We start from the raw sequence: 24,161 nt of genomic DNA on the forward strand, positions 1-24,161 counted from the left end.
ACCCCCTCAAAGTAAGTTTCTCTCCCTTTTCTTCCTTTCCACTTTTATTTAGTACATTTTGAAATTCAACATGAGAAAGATAGAGATCTTGAAGATAATAGAGTTTTGCTCTCTGAGCCTTTGTTCTACCCACTGGGTTTATTATAGCCTTATGCTTTGGTCACTAGGACAGAAATCGGCTCCAGCAATGTTAGTTGGCAAGTACATGTGCAATGCATAGTTAGTGAGGGGCCTCTCTTACAAATGCTATTTAGAATCCAACAAATAGTGGCTTTGGGGCTTGAAAAATTCAATGAAAGAGCTGAGTGAAGTTTTAGAAGCTATTTAAAGTTCAAGGAGTCTCTGCCTTCAAAGGCAAAGCAAAGTCAAATTAGGGGTTTAGAATCATAGTTCTGAGTGTGATATTTTCAAAAAGACATACTTTTGTAACTAGTTTAGGATATAGTTTTGCCTAAGATTATGTACACTACCCTCTAATCTTTTTTCTTCCATAATCCTAGCCTGTGTTTTTGTTCTGTTTGTTTTCTTAACTCATGGGTAAGAGCTACCAGAATTAAAGACATTTTGGGGGTATTCTTTTGTAGTAAAACACTGTATTCGTTCCATGGTAAATAAACTGTCACAAAAATTTTGATCCCACTTGTTAGATAAATACATGGATAATTAGAGTGGTTTCAAAATGAACCATCCCACATAAGAATATAAATAAAAAATTGTTAATTTTGTGAATAAAAATATTCTATCAGTAGAACACAGAATTTTGAGACAATATTTGAAAAATATTTTTAGAAAATATTTGTTCCATAGGAATTCACATTACTGGAATAATATCTCATTTCAAAGTATAAACAAGTATCTTTGTAATAAGTTTCTCAGATACAAAATTAAGAGAAAATTTGACTATTTAACTAAGGGAAAATCAAGTCACCCAAACTAGATTATTTAGACCACCCAAACTTACATTAATTGGATTTAGTTAATTTAGCAAAATAATTAGCAGTTTTAAATTTATTTTTATATTTTATTACATCATTATCATTCTTTTTTTATTACTAATTATAAATTTACTATCCAGTAAATAATCTATTACAAAATTTAAAAGTACATCTTAAATGAAATAGTCTTGCTTCTTGTTAAAATTATAAAACTTTTAAATTAACAAATTAAACTATCAAATTGTTTGGTCAATACTTATTCATGGTAATGCTTTGAGTAAATGAATCAAGAAGCTAAACTTTGAATTAGCCTGTGTACATGAACTTATGCTTCATTCTATATTTTTCCTCATACTTGCAATGTTTGTGTGAACTAAATGAACTAAATGATTTAAAATTTTGGGGAAGTTAACCAGAAGCATTAACTTTGGGACTTGAAAAAATTCAATGAAAGAGTAGAATGAAGTTTTAAAAGCTATTTAAAACTTGTGACTTGTATAATACATATACCAATATATCAAAAGTACTAAATAAGTAGATTTAAAAAAAGAACTATCACATTACCTGTGAAATTAATAGGCGAGTTCTACTGCCAAGGCATGTTATTATTGGTTTTCTATTTCTGACTGTAAATTTTCAGTTTTTTTCCTTTTCTTTTATCTTCTTAGCTTATTCCCTCTCCGCGCCCCCCCCCCTTCTTCCCTTCTTTCCCTTCTGCCACTTTCCTTTCCTTCCTCCCCTCCTCTTCTTCCATAAAATTTGTAGTGAGTCCATGCTATGCACTGAAGAGTGTGCTAGGTCTGGGACATGAGCAAGACAGACCTAATCCCTGCTTAAAGACAAGTTTATATTCTAAGTTGGAAGACTTCGATGAGAAATTACAATATATGAGATAGTGATAACAATAACTAGCAAATGTTTACTATGCAGTGCTAAACATTTTACTTGCATTTTCTAATTAATCTTGCTTAACAATAACCCTATGAAACTAGTAGTATTGCTTCTCCTGGTTTATTGAAGGTGTAATTGAGGCCCTGAGAACGTTAGATAACTTGGCCCCGTGCAGAGTAGTAAATTGTGGGAAGTGCAATTTAAATGCAGGAAGTCTGACTCCAGAACCTGTAGTCTCAACCACTAGACTGCCCCACATACTAGAGAAATCTTTAATTGAAGAGAAGGGAGGAAATTAAACAGTTTGGTTGGTTTATTTTGACCATAAAAATAATAGAAAAAATTGTCTGTGCTCTTTTATATAAATATAATTTTAACCTAGTTGAGCAGTGAACCTTTCATCTTGATTATGTGGTTACTATGGGTTTGTTTTAGTAAGGTTTAGTTCACAGTTATCTTTTTATATATGGGATCCAGTTTGGGTTGAAAATATGCTCCAAATTTTGACTGCAGAACTGGAAGGTTGCTTGCCTGCAAACTAGATTGCCTGCAAACCAATTGCTTGCCTGCAACTACACCTTCCGAACAAATGGCTTTTCAAATGGGTTTGGCAAAGGATTATGTGTATAATGAAGATACATGTCATGTCTAAGCATTGGCTGTGTGTTCCCTTAGGAAAGATAGTTAATGTTGCACAACTAGCATTTCCCACTTGAATTTTGAGATAAATAAGGAAATCTTTCAGTTTGGGAGCTGATGTGCTATCTATAGTTATAGCTATATCCAACAGCTCATGTTTCAGATGCTAAAGATAGATGCTTTACTGTGTGTGTGTGTGTGTGTGTGTGTGTGTGTGTGTGTGTGTTCGACATATCAAATGGTTTTCTAAGTTTTTTTTTTTTTCACATATACTGGTAAATGTGCCAAAACCCTAGAAGAAAAAAAAATTATTTGTATGTTTTGTATACTATCCTTTTACAGGTGTGCCTTTTGCAAATATTTTCTTCGAATATATTGACTGTCTTCTCATTGCCTTTCACAGAGCACACATTTTTAATTTTCGTGACATCCAGCTTATCATTTACTTCTTTCATAGATAGTGAATGTGTTGTGTCTAAAAAGTCATCTCCAGACCCAGGGTCAATTAGGTCTTCTCCTATCTTACCTTCTAGGAGTTTCATAGTTTTGCATTTTACATTTAAGTCTATGATCTATTTTTAGTTAATTTTGGTGACAGGTGTAAGGTCTGTGTCGGGTTCATTTTTGCATGTGGATGACCAGTTGTCCAGCACTGTTTGTTAAAAATACCACCTTTGCTCCCTTGTCAAAGATCAGTTACTTTTATTGAAACATGGAATGTTCTTATGCATGAATATGGGATATCTCTTCATTTATTTAGTTACTAGAGGCCTGATGCCATGGTTGCTGCCTGTGCCTTGGCCCCCACTGCTGCAGCTTTGTCCAGAAGGTTGTCCAGAAGGATGTCCAGAAGGACATCTGGTCTAATTAGCATATTGTGCTTTTATTATTATAGACTAGAGGCCCAGTGCACGAAATTCGTGCACGGGGGTCCCTCAGCCCAACCTGCACCCTCTACAATCCAGGAGCTCTCAGGGGATGTCCTACTGATGGCTTAGGCCCACTCCCCTTCTCTGCAGGCCTGGAGGTTTTACTGCAGCCATTGAGATGAAACCCCCATGCCCTGCTCTCTAATCTCTGCCTATGTCACCATGCGCCATGCGAAGGAAGCCCCAATGCCCTGCAGTGTGCTCTGTCTGCCAGGCCTGGAGACTTCACCAACACCAACACATTAAGGAAGTCCCCATGCCCTGTTGTCCTGGCTCTGTCTGTGGGCTTGGGGGTGTTCCTGTTGCCAACTTGCTAAGGAAGTCCCCAAGCCCTGCTGTCTGGGCTCTGTCTGCTGGGCCTGGGTCTTCCCTGCTGCCACGGAAGCCCCTATGCCCTGCTGTCCGGACTATGTTTGCTGGGCCTGGGAGCTTCCCCAGGTGCCGCTGCGGTAAGGAAGCCTCCATGCCCTGCTGTCTGGGCCCTCTTTGCTGGGTCTGGGGCTTCCCTGCTGCCGCTGCCTCGCTAACTGCTGTCCAGGCTCTGACTGCCCTGTCTGGGGTTGATCAAAACCCCTCCAGAGGGGGATCCAGCCTTGCTACTCCTGTGGACAGGCTGGACACTCCAGCAGTGGAGCTGAGGGGACTGGGTGCCGCCATCTTGTGGCTATGGGGGCTGCCATTTTTGTCATGGAGTGGTGGTTATTTTGCATATTACTCTATTATTAGATAGGACTGGAGGCCCGGTGCAGAAAAATTTATGCACTGGGGGAGGGGGTTTCTCAGCCCGGCCTGTAACCTCTTACAATCCAGGACCCCTCTAGAAGGGTCCCTAGACCTGGCCTGATATCAGGGCCTATTGGAGCTTTCCTTCATCTGGCTGCAGGCAGCTGGCTCCACCCCCACCACTGCCACTGCTTGCCATCTGTGCAGCGCTGTTCCCCCTCCCCTGCTACCGGTGGCCTCCCTCTGCAGTGACTTGGGAGACCTGGACCTCCTTTTTTCTTTGCTGGGGGATGGGGCCAGCCTTGCCAGGGACCATTTGTCTACCTGATCACCTTTAACCGCTCACCTACCTACCTGATCACCCCAAATTGCTGGTCTGCCTACCTGATCACCCCTAACCACTGTGCCTGACTGCCTGATTGCTCCTAACCTCTTGCTTGGGGTGGGGCCAGCCCAGTGAGGGACCTTCTGCTTATCTGATCTCCCCTAACCACTCTGCCTGCCTGCCTAATTGCCCCTTACTGCTGGGCCTGCTGGCTTCCCAGCACTGACTTCCGGTTTGTCAGCCTCTAGTGGTTACTGGTTGTTAGGACCCAGGGGTTTTTTTTTGTTTGTTTTGTTTTTGTTTTTTTAATATATTTTATTGATTTTTTGCAGAGAGGAAGGGAGAGAGATAGAGAGTTAGAAACGTCGATGAGAGAGAAACATCGACCAGCTGCCTCTTGCACACCCTCTACTGGGGATGTGCCCGCAACCAATGTACATGCCCTTGACCGGAATCAAACCTGGGACCTTTCAGTCCTCAGACCAATGCTCTACCACTGAGCCAAACCAGTTTCGGCAGGACCCAGGGTTTTTATATATTAGGATTCTTTGATATCTTCTATCAGAGTTTTGTGGTTTTCCATATATAGATCTTATACATATTTTATTGATGTATGTGTAGTGCATATTTTAGCTAATAAATACTAATATGTTTTTATTTAAAATTCCACTTATTCATTGCTGTATACAGGAGAGCAATTGACTTTAGCATATTAACTTTGTATCTTACAACCTTGTTATACTAGTAACTAGTACAAGGATTTTTCCCCAATTCTTTCAGACCTTTTACACAGATAATCATGTCATCCCAGCACTGGTTCCCTTGGGAACCTTCCCTTAGAGGTGTCTGCTCTGGTAAATTGTGATTCTCTCTGTCTGCCTGTCTGCCTCTCCAACTTTTGGTGCAGTGGTTTGCTCTGTGACTTCATTTCTCTGAAGAATCGAAGAACTATTGACTTTTCAGTTTGTTTAGCTTCTCAGCTATTAGGGCAGAGGTATGACTTCTAGGCTCCTTATATACTGGAGCAGAAATCTAAGTTTTGTTCTTATTATCATTTTTTAAACGTATTGAACTTATTGGGGTGACATTAGTTAATAAAATTACATGGGTTTCAGGTGTACAGTTCTAGACTATATCATCTGTATATTGTATTGTGTTCACCCACCCAAGTCAAGTCTCTTACCATCACCAATTATCCCTCCATATTCCCTCTCCTCCCTCCCCTCACCCCCTTTCTCTCTGGAAATCACCATACTGTTGTCTGTTTCTAAGAGTTTTGGGTTTTTTTGCTTAATCCCTTCATCTATTTCACCTAGCTTCCCAACCCTCCTCCCCTGTGACAGCTATCATTCTGTTCTCCGTAGCTGAATCTGTTTCTATTGTATTTTGTTAGTTTATTCTGTTCATTAGATTCCACATATAAGTGAAATCATATGATACTTGCCTTTCTCTGACTAGCTTATTTCACTTAGCAATATACTCTCCAGGTCCATCCATGCTGTCCCAAAGGGTAAGGTCTCCTTCTTTTTTTAATTTTTTATAGCTAAGTAGTATTCCATTGTGTAAAAGTACCACAGCTTTTTTTACCCACCCATACCCTGATGGATACATGGGCTGCTTCCAAAACTTGGCTATTGTAACTAGTATTGCCATGAATATAAAGATGCTTATATTCTTTCTGATTGGTGTTTTGGGATTCTTTGGATAAATGCCCAGAAGAGAAATTGCTGGGTCATAAGGCAGTTCCATTTTTAATTCTTGGAGGTAATCCCACAATGATTTCCACAGTGGCTGTACCAATCTGCATTCCCACCCTCAGTGCCTATTCTCTTTTAAGTAGAGGCCCGGTACATGAAAATTCATGCACTGGAGGGGGAGTCCCTCACCACCTCTCCCAGTCCAGGAGCCCTCAGAGGTGGGAGGTGACCTGGTGATCAGGGGGAGGCAAAGCCCCCATCACACCTCTGTTGCTGCCACTGTTGGCAGTGCAAGCCTCGGCTGGCCCTGGTTACCTGAGCCTTGGGCAGCCCTAGACAGCTGGGAAGCCATCATCCAATGCTTGCCTGTGCCTCGGGCATCGGGCGTCGGCTGGACAGCCACTATCTGAGGCTTGCCTGCACCTTGGGCTGGTTCTGGGCAGCTGTGGGGCTGAGGGGACTGGGGGACTTTGGAGGCAGGTGAGTGGAGCGGCCAGACCTGCCTGGGGGTGGGCTGGACCATGCCACATGACTGCTGCCCTGTCAGGGCTGAGGGGACTGGGTGCCACCATCTTGTGGATGTGAGCGCTGCCATCTTCGAGGGCGTGACAGTCAATTAGCATATTTCCTCTTTATTAGATAGGATAGTTGATTCTTTTCCATATTCACTGTAGTGGGCTTTCAGTTATAAAATTTTTTCAAATCAATGCATTTCTGTCACTAGTAAAATGACATATTTTAATAAACTGCTGCCGTTACTTATTAAATTCTTGCCTCTCCATTGTTAGAGTGATTTTTTAGTACAGACATATATGCTGGTGAGACATACTTATATTCAAATGTAAGTACAAAAATCACACATTGTAAGGCCATACATTACTTTGAAGAATCTACCACGTTGCCTTCCAATTTCTGTGAACTTTGAATTTGCTATAAAATAAAATGTTTATTTTATTTTAATAAGGTCAGATAAAGTTGCAATTATTCTGAAGTGACTGAAAATGAATGAAGCTTCTCTGTTTTTTCTCTTACCCTCAGGGATAAAACAAAAGGTGGTATTTTTATATTATTTGGTTATCTAGTAACCACAGATTTTGATTATTTAGCAGCAAAGGAAACATGCTACTCAGACGTTCAATCATGTTCATACAACCTTTTTAAACTAACTTATCTTTTTAAATGCTTGCATAGATAATAGTAGAAAAATTGAAAAATCTTCAAAGAGGATCTAGTGTGAACTATGTTTTCCCCAACCTCCAGCCACACCTTTGCCCAGTGGAAATCACTTTCACGTTTTCTTACATATTTTCCCAAAGATAATCTCTAAATATTATATTTTCATAAAGGAGGTTAATGATGATCACAAATGACAATATTTAAGCAAAATACTGCTCTAAGCATTTTACATAAATCTATTTAGTTCTTACACTAGCTATATGCTATGTACTAACCCTATGATAGCACCTTTTAGAAATAAAGAAATGGAGGAACAGAGAGGTTAAGTAACTTTTCCAAGGTCCCATCTTTTGATTGACTTGGTTAAGCGCTTCTGTTACTTGAAATGATAACACATTAAAACCCGAAGCTGACATTCATTTACTTAATTAACATCCTGGTGATCCAGAATGAGTTTAACTCTAGAGAAATTTGGGCTCTCCTCACCCCCCTCAGGTAGAGACTGATCAAGTGGCTGAGTCTCCTGATCCTTCTGGAGCAGTTTTAAAAGCTGCAAAGTGGACAATCTGTGAAGATAAAGTAATAATTCCCTAGTGAATTTTATTTGGATAATTTATATTTTTTTTATTTAGAAATAACAAAAGTAATACATGTTCATGATAATTTAAATATTGAAGGATATAAGGAGAAAAAGTTTATCTTACTGCCTGACATAATCCTGCTTCCTAAGGATAATCACTGTAAGAGTTTGTTATGGAGTATGCTAGATCTGTTTCTTATATATGTATAAACATCTATGCATATCCTATAAAATAAAAGCCTAATATGCAAATCAACTGAACGGTGGAACAACTGGTGGAACAACCTGTCACTATGAAGCACACTGACCACCAGGGGATAGACACTCAACGCAGGAGCTGCCACAAGCCCGCAGGCTCCAGGCCAGCCAAGACGAGGTGCCAGTGGGGCCCCCCATTGCCCTGCCAGTTGCCCCACAGATTGGCCCTGATTACAGGCTATGGCTAGGAACCTTACCCATGTACGAATTTCATGCATCGGGCCTCTAGTATTTATTATAAATACACACATATAGTATTTTCCCCACAACAATGAGCTCTTACAACAATGAGCTCTAATTATCTAAAACTTAATTCCCATTTCCACTGTAATTCATTGGTTTATCATGAATATCCTTCAAGTTAATCCAACCAGGTCTAACTCATTTTTTTTTCTATTTTTTTTCTAACTCATTATTTTTAATGACCATATAATATGTTATATATTCAGCCACTATTACCTTTTACTGATAATTTGAGGGAACTCCTATTTTTACTGTTTGATAATACAGCAAATAGTACATATATGTTTGAACATTTCCATAATTACCTCTCAAGGATAGATACCAAGAAATGGACTTACTAGGTCAGAGAGTATATTTAAATTTGGTAAGTATTGTCGGTGCATAGAGTGCCTATTATATTTGCCTATGGCCTACTAAAAAAGTTAGAAAAAAATAAGTGATTAATGACAGAGGCAAATATTTATGCTACTGTGATAGATTAATTATTATACAGATATTAGTAGATAGCTTATGGTATAATATGAAAATGATAACTATGAAGAAATTTTTTACAACATGAAATGTTTATAGCATACTACCAAGGATAAAAAGCAGAATGCTTTGCATGTAAAATTATTTTGTATAGGTATGAGAAACAAAAGAGTACATGGAAGAGTAGAAAATAGTTTGGATGGTGGAAATAGAGATAACTCCTCCCCTCCCCCTTTTTTGTTCTCTGGTATTATTATTTATGTTGTTTGTGCAATTAAAAAATGGTAACCTTTAAATAATAAAAAAGAAAGATCAATACAAAAATAAATACTTATGAGACTTATTGGCTTGTCCCAATCTAGCCTTGATTTGCTATTTGTCCATCAAATAGACAATGACAAATTATATGTGTGATGGAATATTATCTGGCTGTAAAATGAAGGAAATCTTACCTTTTGCAATAGCATGGCAGTGACTGGAGAACATTATGCTATGTCAAATAAGCCAGACAGAGAAAGACAAGTATCACATGATCTCACTTATATGTGAAATCTAATGAACAAAATAATTTTTTTTGGGGGGGGGGTTTGTGAAACCCAGGATTGAACCAGAGACTAAACAAAATAATTTAACTAACAAAACAGAAACAAAATCATAGATATATGGAACAGCCTGATAGCTGTAGGAGGGTACGAGACTGAAGGTCTGGGTAAAAAAGGTGAAGAGATTAAGAATATATATAAAACAAATAGACACAGACAACAGTATGGTGACAATCAGAGGAGGTGGAGAGGTGAAAGAAGGGATAAGTGGGGATGAAAAGAGACTTTACTCTGGGTAATGAGCACACAATACAGGATGCAGACAATGTTCTGTTGAATTCTACACTTGCAACGTGTATGGTTTTGTTAGCTAATGTCACCCCAATGAACTCAATAAATTCAATAAAAACAAAACAAATTATATGTGTTCATGTTGTTGGGACTAAATGCTTTAAAAAGATGAAACCTCTTTAATAGAGAGTGCCATCATGCTCCCAAAATCCACTGGCAGATCACATTGTAAAAATTACTATTGATGCCAATAATAGTCTCTTGAATTTGAACAGATGTTCATGTTTAAGTTTTTCTTTTGCCTAAGAAGATCATAAAGGGTGTCTTTTATTTTTTCCTCCTTAAGTAGTATTTTAAGTTTTAATCATAAAACAAAGTTTTAAAGATGATAAAATAGAATTGTGATAAGAAATACATTTACCATTCCCGAAGCAGATTTTGAAGGACAAGAAGGAGTTGGCCATGCACAGAGGAGATGGGCCCAGGTATTAAGATAAAAGCAGCCATGGCCCAGCATATGTGTGGTTCTAGGAAATCCATCTAACTTGAGCAGAGGGTGCCTGTTGTGATGGGAAATAAGGTTAGATAGGCAGAGGTCAGGGAGAGAAGGGCAGGCATTGAAAGCTAGGCAGAAAAGAATTGGGATTGAACGCATTCAATTGGATTAATTGAAATAAGGAGACACTCTAAGATTATCAGCCATGAATTGAGAAAAAGTGAATGTTGTTATCTTCAGCAGGATGGGGAGGCGTGTTCTTCTCTAAGTCTGGAGTGAGGGAAGAGAGGGAAAACAAAGCAGCATTTTGTCTTACTGCTTTAAATTTTTTTTCAGAGACAAGGTCTGCTTTATTCCAATCTACACTAATAAAAGAGATACATGCAAATTGACTATACCGCTGCTACGACCACAAGCCACACCCACCAGCAAATCAGGAGTGAGTATGCAAATTAACCTAACCAAGATGTCTGTGGCCACAGAGTGAGCAGGAGGCTTGGGTTTCCCCTGCAATGAAGGAAGCCAAGCTTCCCACCTGCTCTGGCCTGCCCTGGCCTCCACTCAATGCTACAAAGATTCAATTATAGAAGATAAATAAATCCCAACAAAAATGGCAGCAGCCACAGAGCTGGAGAGGACAGGAGGCTTGGGTTTCCCCCAGCGATGGAGAAAGCCAAGCTTCCTGGATGGTCCTGGCCTCTACTCAAGGCTACAAAGTTTCAAATGTAGAAGATAAATAAGGCCCAGATACCAGGGACTCCTCTTGGGTCGACGGGTGTCTGGCCAGCCTGCAAACCACCACATGTCCCTCGCCCAGGCTGCCTCACACCCCAAGGGAACCCCCACCCTGATCCGGAACAACCTTCAGGGCAAACCACCCAGCCCCCACCCATGCACCAGGCCTCTATCTTAGCTAATAAAAGAGTAATATGCAAATTGACTGTCACTCCAACACACAATATGGCTGCCCACATGTGATCAAAGATCCTGCTCCCATGTGGACACAATATGGCCACCACAAGATGGCCAGCAGGGAGGGCAGTTGGGAGGGGCCAGGCCTGCAAGGGAGGCCAGTTGTGGGCGATCAAGCCAGCAGGGGAGGGCAGTTAGGGGTGAACAGGCCAGCAGAGAAGGGAGGTTGGGGCAACCAGGCCTGCAGGGAAGGGCAGTTGAGGAGGACCCAGGCTTGCAGGGGAGCAGTTAGGCATCAATCAGGCAGGGGAGTGGTTAGGGGGTGATTAGACTGGCAGGCAGAAGCAGTTAGGGGCAATCAGGAAGGCAGGCAGGCGAGCAGTTGGGAGCCAGCAATCCTGGATTTTGAGAGGAATGTCCCAGGCTGGGCTGAGGGACACCACCCCTACCCCTACCCCACCCCCGTGCATGAATTTTGTCTAGTCTTCGAATAATATTAAAAGAATACCTGGGATTTTTTTGTTTTATTTATCAATGCAGTCATGGGTTAAAAATTGTTGAGAAATGCAGACTACAAGTTAATTTAATTACAATAATGGGATATAACAGAATAGTTATAATTTTTAAAAACTGAGCTTCTTTTCTCTGTGCTGCCCTTGAGCTTTTCTGTACTTGCTGTCCTTAAGCCCAGGATCTTTTTGATTCATGTTTGCAAGAAATCAATGCGAAGTCTGAGAATTAGGTAGGGAACATCACCAGCTCTTTGAAGTCTGTCTCTTATGCAGATTCTAAAATGATTCTCTTAATTCCAGATCTCGGCCTCACAATCCTTTTCTGCAAACCCAATTCTTGAGCCTTTGCAGAACCTCCCTCATTCTGAAGAAACTGAGGCTCAGCTTCCCCTACTTGCCTGAGTCACCAGCTTTCTATCCTTCAAAATATATTATTTCTATCCCCTGTGTCCCTTTTCTGGTTGCTGTTGTGTGTGTGTGTGATATATATGATATATATATATATTTTTTTTTAAAATAAAAGAGTAATATGCTAATTAGGCCAGACATCATTCCAGGCATCATTCCGGATGTCCTTCCAGATGAAGCCAGGGCCAGAGTGAAGCCCAGGACCCACGTGCCTGCTTGTGGTCAGAGGGAAACAGCCCAGGTCCTGGCAGCTAGGGGGAGGAAGGCCTACACTTGCATGAATTTTCCTGCATCAGGCCTCTAGTCCTATATGATAAAAGGCTAATATGCAAATTGGCTGCATGGCAGGATCACTGGCCACTATGATGAGCACTGACCACCAGGGGACAAATGCTTAACACAGGAGCTGCCCCCTGGTGGTCAGTGTGCTTTCACAGTGGGAGCACTAATCAGCCAGAAGCCGAGCTCACGGTTGCAAAGGCAGCAGTAGTAGTGGGAGCCTCTCTCACCTCCTTAGCAGCACTAAGGACCCCTCAGGGGCTGTCCTCCTGTCGGGGCCTAAGTCAGCAGGAGGACATCCCCCAAGGGGTCCCAGACTGTGAGAGGGTGCAGGCCAGGCTGAGGGAAGCCCCCCACTCCCCCAGTGCATGGATGTCATTCACCGGGCCTTTAATATATATATAAAATTGCATTTATTGGAGTGACATTGGTTAACAAAAGTATACAGGTTTCAGGTGTACAATTCTACAATACATCATTTGTATACTGTATTATATATTTACCACCCCAAGTAAATTTTCCTTCCATAAACATTTATCCCCCCTTTACCTTCTTTACCTTTCCCCCACTCCCCAACCCCATTCCCTATGGCAGTCACCATATTGTTGTCTGTGTTCATGAGTCGTTACGTCTATATATTTTAAATATTATTATTGTCATTTTAATAGGCATACAGGAGAGAATAGGAGTTATACTTCTATTCAAATTCACCATATTTTTATTTAAAATCTTATGGTAGTAGTTTATTTTTTTAAATATTTCATTATAAAATTGGTTCTTCAAAGAAACTTTGGTACAACTATAAGTAACGAATTGAGTCATCCTTCTCCTTTGTTATAACATGGGAATTATAAAAAGAGTAGCATGATCACTCTTTGAACTGCCTTTGAAAATGTGATTTTTGGTTTTTCACAAGTGATTTTTTATCTTTCTCTTGAAAATCTTTTCCTTTTACCAGTGCCTCCTCATAATCAATTTGTTATATTGATTCAAATCCAACAGTCCTATGTCTCTGAAAGTATCCTCTCCAAATCCTCCAATTACTTTAAAATTGCATTTCTTAGAAAATTTAGATTAGCTATTATAATTCCTCTATACAACTATATTTCTGGAGAACACAGTGGCTGAGGTAAAGCTGCTAAAGTAACAAGTAAAAACAACACGAGGTTAGATTACCAGTTCTTGTACATATAACTCTAAGAATTTTATAGACTATCATCATGTGTGATGGGCTTAAATGAGCTGCTGTGTGTGCACTAATAAAGCTGTTAACACTGAAACATTAAAGCTTTAATCAATCATGGATTGGCTTATAATAACTCTTCCAATATCTCTTACAGTAGAGCTATTATTTATTTATTTATTTAGTCCTCACCCAAGGATAATCTTTCCATTGATTTTTAGAGAAAGTAGGAAGGGGAGATGGAGGGAGGGGGGAAGGGAGGCATGGAGAGAGAGAGAGGTCAGAGAGTGCAGGCCTACACTACCATTGAGCAGCACTTGCCAGGGCACAGGGCACAGTGGAGCTATTCTTGAGTGAAGTGTCTATTCAATGCATATTTGCTTGTGGTTTTTGTTGTTGTTACTTTATTGTGTGTGGTTTTGTTTGCTTTTACAATTTGCTTAAGACTTTTGGTATATAAAAAGTAGGTAAACTAGAAGGAAATTTGCCCAAATTAAGTGTACATATATCATGAAATAATTATTTTTTCATTTGATGCAAAGGAAGGATTGCCTTATTTGGTACTGGAAAATCATTACTCTGCTACCTGTGCTTTCATACTCAGTCTCTAGTCAATTTAGTAAATTATCAGCTCACTTTATATCTTTCACTTATTATCAATCCCGCGCCCCCCCCCCCCCCCCCCCCCCCCGCCCCGGCCCCCAAGTCTTAACTTCCTGACTGTGGAATGCAGATTGGAAACAATACACAAGTCTCATTGTATCTTTAACTATTTGATGATTTCCAACATTAGCTCAGTTTTACTCCCTAGAGAATTTCCTTACCAACTGACCACTGAGACTATCCTGAACTTCTGTCACTTTTATCAACCCTACCCCTGTAGATATACTCCCCTTATCTCTGCCCTATTAGAGAAAATCAACAACGGCAGTTGCCACATAATAAGCACTTATTGCCAAGCACTTTACAACAAAACTGCACAGTAGATATTTTACTCAATTTTTGTAGGCGAGGAAAGTAAACCTCAGAGGAGTGGAAAATAAACATACTCAAGGGTACACAGCTCATACATACACACGGCTCACCAGAAACACCTGACTCTTGCCTTATCTTTTTCCTTTGTTTTTCCATTTATTATAATCTAAAATATAATATTTGATATGTTCAAAAATATGTGTATAATGTATATATAGTTGTTACAGCTAAGTAATAATATGAATGTCCATCATCTAATTGAGGAAGTAGAACATAATCAGTACTATGTTTTCTTCCCTCTCCCATTCTCTGACCTCCCCTCACCCCTCATTCGAAGAGGTAACCACTGTTTTAAGTTTATCATTTCCTTGCTATTTTTAAAATTTTTAATTTCCAAATATTTTACAGCACAAAAATTCTTAAAGAATATTATAAAAATTTTCTGTATGTCCTTCATTAGATTCAACAACTCTTACCATTTTGCCACATTTGTACTCTTGTTCTTTTTCTCTATGCATGCTGTTATTATTTCTGAGCCACTTGAGACTAAGTTGCAGAGATCATCCCCCCTTGTCGCTAAATACATGAGTGCATATTTTCTAAAAACAAGGATTTTCAATTATCAAAATCAGAAAAGTTAACACTGATACCTTATTATATCTAATCTATAGTCCATTTCAAATTTCACCAGTTGTCCTAATAAAATATCCTTTATTGCCATCCTACTACACACCTCAACACACCACTCTCTAACCCCCTACAGGATCTCATCCAGGATCCCATATTACATTTAATAGTCTCTTCACTCTCCCTTAATCTGAACAGTTCCTCAATTTATCACTGTGTTTCTTGACCTTGACATTTTTTTAAACATATCTGGCCAATTTTTTTGTCAAATTTCCCTCAATGGAACTTTATGATTTTCTTCATTGGATGCTTCTTCATAATTGGATTAAAGTGATACATTTTTGACAAATTATATTATACTAGAGGCCCAATGCATGAAATCCGTGCGAGGGGCTCAGGCCTTTGCCCAGCCTTCGTCCCAAAGGACATCCGGTCTAATTAGCATATTATGCTTTTACTTTTATTATTATAGATAAGTGAGGTTATGCCCTTTTTAATGCAATGCTCAAGAAACATATTATGGTGATGTCAACTTTGATTACTTGGTTAAGATGATGCCTTTCAGTTTTACCCATTCTAAAAGTACTATTTTCCCCTTTATAATTAAATTTTAGCCCAATAGTTTTGACATCCATTAATAATTTTGTCTGGCTCAGCTATTACTATGATGGTTGCTAAATGGTGATTTTTCTACTCCATAACTCTTTCTACATGAGATTCTTCTGTAAGAAAGAATTTTTCCTTCTTCCCTACTTATTGATTAATTATCAGTAGAAACTCATCTATGTATTTAATCTCAGGATGTACTTTCCTTACTGATCAACATAGTCACCTTGCCATATATCAAGTTTCCATATGTTCTTAGGTCTTTCTGGGCTCTCTCATTCAATTGGTCACTTGGCTTTCTCTGGGTGGAAACAACACTATTTCAATTATTATGGCTTCATATTAGTTTCAATGTCTAGTTGGCCAAGTCTCTCTTTATATTGAGGAGATCCTTGGATATTCTTGTTTTTCGTAAAAGTAAACAGTATCAGCAGTCACAAAACCTCTGTTGATAGTTTGATGGAATTATATTAGCTCTATAGGTTAATTTGGGGAGAATTCACTAAGAAAAATGAACATATTCTCTATTTACTTAGGTCTTCTGAGTATCTATCTATCTATCTATCTATCTATCTAATATTTATTGACTTCAGAGAGGAATGAAGAGGGAGAGAGAGATAGAACATCAATCATGAGAGATAATTATGGAGACTGCCTCCTGCATGCCCGAAACTAGGGATTGAGCCTTCAACCTGGGCATATCAAACCGTGACTTCCTGGTTCATAGGTCGATGCTCAACCACTGAGTATCTTTTATATCAGAGGTTCCCAAACTTGTTTGTGCCGTAGACCCCTTGCCATGTTTTTCGGTTTGGGGTAGACCCCCTACTTACCTCATATTGATTTTTTTGTAAACTTCCAACTGTAGTGAAGTTTAGTGTTAAAAACTTGAAATAAAAACACATGTTAAGTTTTATACATTTATTTATTGAATTTAAATTAAAACTACTCAAAATAAAATTTTGTATCTGTTATATAAAATATACGTAACATAAAATTTAATAAAAAATAATGTACCTACTTTTCTCCGGCATTCTCAAACAAAATAACACTGATTCACTATAATTTGTATGATAAACTACCAGTTTATATTTTTTTAAATGTTTTCTCAGCACTTTCCTATTCAAGATTCAGGAAACGAATGAACGTATTTTTCTCACATTCATATTTATAGAGTGACGAATTGAACAAGTCGGTGCAAGTTCGCGAAGCTTTGAGACAAAAATTGGCAAGAATGTTTACTGCGCGTATGCTTGTAACAAGATGATACTGGTATATCATTATGTGCAGGTTTTTATCCTACAACTTACACAATTTTATAAACATATATAATAAATTTTTTACTTCATAGGTACTTTTATAAATAATTTATATGTTTTTATATTATAAGATAATATGATGTAAGTAAATAGGTACTATCAGTGTATGTTGAGATCCACTATCGTGGACCCCCATTTTCATTTCATGGACCCCCAAATTTTTTTCCCGCTGATGTAGACCCCTTGCAGGTTGTCATAGACCCCTGGGGGTCGATATAGACCACTTTGGGAATCACTGTTTTATATTATTATAGTTTTTTTCTATATCAGCTTTGTACATATTAAATTTGATTTTAGGTATCTTATTTGAAATGAAATCTCTTTTTAAGTTATGTTTTCTATTTGCTTGTTGTTATAGAAATTGTTTTCTGAGTACTTAGATTTTACAGAAGTGCAACTAAATTCTGCATATAGATCTTATGGCAAACTCACTATTTCTAATAACTTAGATTCTTTCATAGACTATCATCATTTGTGAAATAATGAAGTCCTTTTTCTTCCTTTGCAGACTTTTGTCTTTGATTTTTTTCCCCCCTTATCTTTCAGTATGAGATGAATACATTGAGTAGGAGAGCCTGCACAGTCATGGGGCTGTTGCTTCATTAGCCAAACCCATCCAGGTCCCCACTAGAGTTTGGCACCATCTGGTGGTAATTGTCCACTCCAGCTTACATAGTGATGGGGAAAATTTAGGGTCTGTAGTTTATTGGACATCAATAATTTCAGGAATTTCCTATCTAGACAGTACCAGTTTTGTTGGGCAGGTTTGGGAATGTTGAATTGGGAAATTATTGAGCAAGCAGTATTCAAACTCCACTTCCCCTCTGGGTTTTGTGCTATTTTCCTCTCTGCTGTGTCCTATTTCTTTCCTCATCCTCAGGAGGTAAGAACTTTATCCTCTCTCCCTCTGCTTCATTTCTGGGGCTGGGGGGTATATGGGAGTAATTAATCAATTTTATACTCCCAGAATTCATGACAGTTTGCCTGATTTTATTGCATTTTTGTATATTTTTTCTCTCCTTTCATTATAACCTAAACTTTGAAAGCTTGAAATTTTTATGTTCCATTCACAGTCAATAAGTAGAAGCGTTCCTAGTATGAAAGCACTCAAACATATGTATTGAACAAAATGAGTAAATCAATATCAAAATCCTCCTTTATATGTTAATGTCTTCCTGTAATTCTATCAACTATTGCTTTATATATTATTATTGTTGGCTTTATATATTTGAGGCTCTTTTATCAGATGTGTACAAAATTAAAATTGTTATAGTCTCTTGATGAACAATATTTTGGGTTTTTGTTTGGTCATGAAACCTATTTCAATACTAACATGCCACCAAGCTTTCTTTCAGTTACTATCTGCCAAATATATTTTTTCGCCTTCACTTTCAACATTTATATGTACTTTTATTTTATTCCCCTCGCTTTTAAATAGTATTTAGTTGTATTTTTTAAATATATTTTATTGATTTTGTACAGAGAGGAAGGGAGAGAGATAGCGAGTTAGAAACATCGATGAGAGAGAGTCATTGATCAGCTGCCTCTTGCACACCCCCTATTGGGGATGTGCCCGCAACCAAGGTACATGCCCTTGACCGGAATCGAACCCGGGACTCTTCAGTCCCCAAGCCGACGCTCTAACCAAGGAGCCAAACCGGTTTCAGCAGTATTTAGTTGTATTTTTTAAATAACAATTGTACAATTAGTCATTTAATTGGTGAGTTTAGTTCATTTATATTTATGTATCAAGTTTATTTCTATATATCTTCAAAATTTGTTTAATCTGGTTATTGTTTTAAAATTTTTAAGGCATTTTTCCATTCCTAGAAAATCCTTTTACTTCTAATTCCTCTTAGTCTTGTGTTGCCTGCTGATCTTTAATTCCATTGTAATTTGAATAATTCCATTGTTTATTTCCATATGTATTCTATTCTTAATCCTCCATTAACAGTTATAACAGTTATACTAGGTAACATTTATATAGTGCTAATATAACTGTTAAGTACATTAGATAAACACATATGTGCAAGGCACTCTTTTAAAAAATATATATATATATATTTTAAATCAATCTTTATTGTTCATATTATTACAAAGGTTCCTCATTTTCCCCCCCCTCCACCAGGTTCCCACCCCACCCTCTGCCCTTTCCCCACCCCCCATTGTCCTCATACATAGGTGCACAGTTTATGTTCAGTCTCTTCCTGCATCCACCACTCCCCTTTTCCCCGAGAATTGTCGGTCTATGCCCCTCCTGTATCTCTGATTCTATTATAATCAACAGTTAATATTGTTCATCAGGTTTTTTAATTTCCTTTTGTTGTTGTTTTTTCAAAAAATATATTTTTTATTTAAACTATCATTTCAATGGGAACTCTTTTAGGAAATTTACTTGTGTTAACTAATTTAACCTTCATTTTACTAATTAATCCCATTTTACAAGTTAGGGAACTACAGCAGTGAAAGGTAAAAAATTTGACCAAGGGCACATATTTTGGTAGATTTCTGAATGGGATTTGAACTCAAGCTGTCACTATACTTTCTCTAATACTCAGTATGAGAATAAGGTATGGGGAATGAGGAAACAAATTTTTTTTTGGCAAAAAGATAATTTTTAGTTTTGATTTTTAAAATGTTAGTGATTTTCAACATTATTCACATGGCTTTTGCTCTTTTTTCCTTAGTTTATTATTTATATTCATTGTCCGTTTTTGCCTTGGAGAACTAAATAATCTTTTGTATTAAAAGCTCTTTGCTTTGAAGTACAATAAAGTGTACTTTTATTTAATAAAATTCTGCATTTTAGCAGATATGAAATCCCAGTTAACATTTTAATTTTCTAAGAAAAATTAGACAGATTTATACAACATTTCCTGTTTCAAAGAAAATATAGCTCTGCTCTTCCTCATCCTTACTACCAGGAAATTCTCAGCTATTATTTTCTAGTTCCTGAGCTCAAATGTCCATAAGGAAATCATATAAAGAAAGAAAAAAAAAAAGTATGCATCTTTCTGTTATGTATATCATGTTAAATATTATTTCTGGAGTCTGTGTGAAATTAAATACAAATTTATTAGATGCACCAAATAACTACTTCTATTTAAAATGCCACAAACATAATTTTACATAATTCCAAAATTGGCACAATTTATATTTCATATTTTTTAGGACACAAACAAAATTCAAAAAATTTTGAAAAAGTAAAGATTTAGCAATTATGCAAAGTATAAAAAAGTATCCTTTATTTTCAAGAATGCTTTATGGAGAGATCCAAAGGCTTATCTGATTTTTAATACTAAAATAAAAAATACATATTCAAGAAACTAAAGAATCATAGACTTCCATTTTGAAGCTCTCAGCAATTGTCATGATCAAACCAAACCTTGGGAAAACAGCACAATTTAAGAATGTTGCCATCTAGTGGTCCCCTTTAGAACTGTCCCCATAGGTTAATTTCAAGTAAACAGATTACTTGAAAATTTAAAGATCTTGACTTCTTGAAATTGGAACCAGAGATCAAAAGAGAGTTTCCTTAGGTAACTGAGCAGTTTTTAAAATTACCTATGGAAAAAAAGGAGAAGGCTACTAACAATATATGTGTATGTACATGTGGGGACAGCAGTGAATGAGGATAGACAGTAGAGAGAGAAAATGGTAAATACAGTACTCAGTATCCTTTACAGTGATTAAAGACCATGACAAAAAGGTTGACTCTTGAAGTTGTAGGAAAATAGTGCCATTGTTCATTGAAATGTATTGTATTGGAATTATTTTTTTTATGGTGGAGTATCAAACTATTTCCATTTTATTCTGCATCATACATTGCAATTTTAAAAACTTTGATTGTTAGCTAATACAGTAATACAAAAATTAGGGAGAAAAGATATTATTCATTTTCATAAAGTGCAGAATTAATTTTAAATTGTTTGCCTTAGTAAACAAAACCTCATTTCAGGTCCACCCTTACCCATGGAGGAAGAGAAAAGGTTATTTTAAACTTTTTACTTAACGAATGAAAGATCCAATAAAGACAAGATTTTTTGCAAACATTTTTTTCTGGGTAAGCTTTCTAAGGACAACTGGTTGTAAAATAACCTTTCATAGTTAATATGAACCTATATAATAAAATAACAAGTACATAACTTAGACCTCCATGCTTGTTTTGCAATGTTTAGGTCTCCAATTATGAGAAAGGAACACAACTGAACAGGAACAGTTACTTTTTAAAAAAATATATTTTAAAAAATTGACTTCAGAGAGGAAGGGAGATTGAGAGAGAGAAAGAAACATCAACGATGAGAGAGAATCATTGATTGGCCACCTCCTGCATAGCCCCCCCACTGGGGATTGAGCCCACAACCTGGACATATGCCCCGACTGAGAATCGAATTGGTAATCTCTTAGTTCCTGGGTTGATGCTCAACTGCTGAGCTACACCATCTGAGCAGGAACAGTTACTTTTACTGAAGTTACTTGAAGACATTCTCTGGTTTTGGCCCTTGCAGGAAGTTAATTCTTACATTCCCTTACCAATTATAAAAATACTAGGGGCCTGGTGCATGAATTCGTGCACCTTGAAAGGAATTGTGTGAGCAGTGAGGTTGGGCACAGGGGTGGATCTCAGCCCATCCTCCATGCCCCTGCCTGGCTGCTCCTGCTGTGGCCCCCAGTCCTCTGTCTGCCAGCAGCCCCACTCCTGCTGCCACCACTCTCATACAGTAACAGTGCCAGCCCCACTCACACCCACTGAGTGTGTGGAGTGATTGGGGCCGGCGCCAGCACCAGGTGCGAGCAGCAGCTGCCACCCCAACAACCCCTCAGGAGCAGGGGGAGGTGGAGAAGCTCTCAGGAGCGATCAGGGCCAGCAGCTGCTGCTCATATCTGCTGATGGTGCCAAGCGATCTGGGCCAGTGCTGGGCATTGGCTGCGGGTGAGAGCGGTGGCTCTGGCCCCGGCAGCAGGTGCGAGTGGGGCCAGCGCCAGCAGCAGGTGCGAGCACCTGGTGGCACACGGCGTGCGGGAGCAAAGAATTTTCAGTAACCAACAGAGGCTCACCCTCATGACAGCGACAGGTGCCCCACCTTGATCTGGTGGCCCCACTCACCTGTTCCACCATCCTGCCGCAGCCAATGCCCACCATGTTTGGTACTCTGCTGCCTGCTGCCGATGCCTGTCATGTTCTGCACACATCCCTGCACACATCCCCTGGTTATTAGCACACGTCAGTGACCAGCTGTTCAGTTGTTTGGTTATGTTGTTTGGCCTATTTACATATTGAGATTAAATATATATATAGACTAGAGGCCCAGTGCACAAAATTTGTACCCAGGGTGAGGGATCCCTCAGCCCAGCCTGCATCCTCTTGCAATGCAGGACCTCTGGCTCCTAACCACTCACCTGCCTGCCTGCCTGATTGCCCCTAACCACTCTTTCTGCCTGCCTGATCACCCCTTACTGCATCTGCCTACCATAACTACCACTGCATGCCTGTCTGATCACCCATAACTGCTCCCCTGCCAGCCTGATTGACCCCTAACTTCTCCCCTGATGGCCTGATTGCCCCCTAACTGTTCCCCTGCTGGCCTGATCACCCTTAACTGCTCCACTGCCTGCCTGATTGCTCTAACCACCTCTGCCTCAGGCTCCACCACTATGGCTTTGTCCAGAAGGACATCTGGAAGGTTGTTCGGTTTAATTAGCATATTACGCTTTTATTAGTATAGATAATGTATTGGACATTTACAACTTCTGAAGGATTTTTGTTTATATAATAAAAGCTAACATTTGTTGAGTGCATAGTGAGTGTTGAATAAGCTTTGGTAACTGTTAGATAATGCTTTTCCTGTAATATACTAGTATATTTGACTTCTATAATCACTCTGTTAGTTACCTCCATTTAAAGTTGAGAAAATTGAGGTATGAAAAGGCTACAAAGTTGGTAAGTAACAAAACTAATTTGTCTAAACCAAGAGGCAGGCTGCAATATCTGTGCTCTTAACCCACTTCCTTCTCGATTAAGTACAGAACTTAGGCTGTATATATAACATTATATAGAAAGTTTAGTCAATTATCCAAATAATTTTTATTAAATTATTTTAATAATTTTTATTAATTTATTTTTTTATTAAATTATTTTTTAAAATATCAAAATATTTCCATTTTATTTCTGCATCATACATTTGCAATTTTAACAACTTTGATTGTTAGCTAATACAATAATACAAAAATTAGGAAGAAAAGATGTTAGTATTCATTTTCATAAAGTGCAGAATTAATTTTAAATTGTTTGCCTTAGTAAACAAAACCTCTTTATTATTTTTATTATCTGGATCTGGTGTTTGCACTGCTAAACTCATCCAACAATTGTTTCATTTCCTTTCACATCTTACTATATTCTGGATAAACTCTAGTATGAAATTTGTCTACTTATATTCATATAAGAATATTATAGTGCTCAGATTTCATTTATAACTTCTTTGGTAAGGTTCTCTCTTCAACTCTTGGTCATCTTCCTGGATCACCAGCACAACTGTGGTCACGATTATGGGTTGACTTGTGTACCCTACCTTTCACTTTCATATACTGCAGTCCTAACCCCCAGTACCTCAGAATGTGACTGTACTTGGAGATAGGACCTTAAAAGGGTAATTAAGTTGTTATGAAGTTATTGGGGTGTGCCCTCATAAGAAGAGAAAATTTGGACACAGTTACAAAGGGAAGACTCGGTGAAGACAAGGGAAAAAGGCAGCCATTTGTAAGTCAAAGAGAGAGGCCTCAGAAGAAACCATCCCCGTTGACACCCTCATCTCAGACTTCTAGCTCCCAGAACTTGGAGAAAATAAATTTCTGTTGTTTAAGTTACTCAGTGTGTATTACTTTGTTATGGCAGCCCTAGCAAATTAATTCAGTCACCGTATCAACTGCGGTCTTAGTTGACCAAAAAAACTAAACCAAAACAAACTGAAAACCCAAAATGAAAGAACCCTGCTCTTGCTAGTTTCAGCAGAAAAAAAGACATTTCTTAAGGAATGTTAGTCAGCTCAGAGAATCTTTGGAGGACCAAAGAGCCAGGTTGGGAGGCCACGCAGCCAGCGTGCTCTGGCTTCTGCTTTGGGAGGTGGATCAAAAGGCAGGAAATTGT

This window comes from Pipistrellus hanaki, assembly GCF_964339955.1.
Source record: "Pipistrellus hanaki genome assembly, chromosome: 1".
NCBI classification, from domain to species: domain Eukaryota; kingdom Metazoa; phylum Chordata; class Mammalia; order Chiroptera; family Vespertilionidae; genus Pipistrellus; species Pipistrellus hanaki.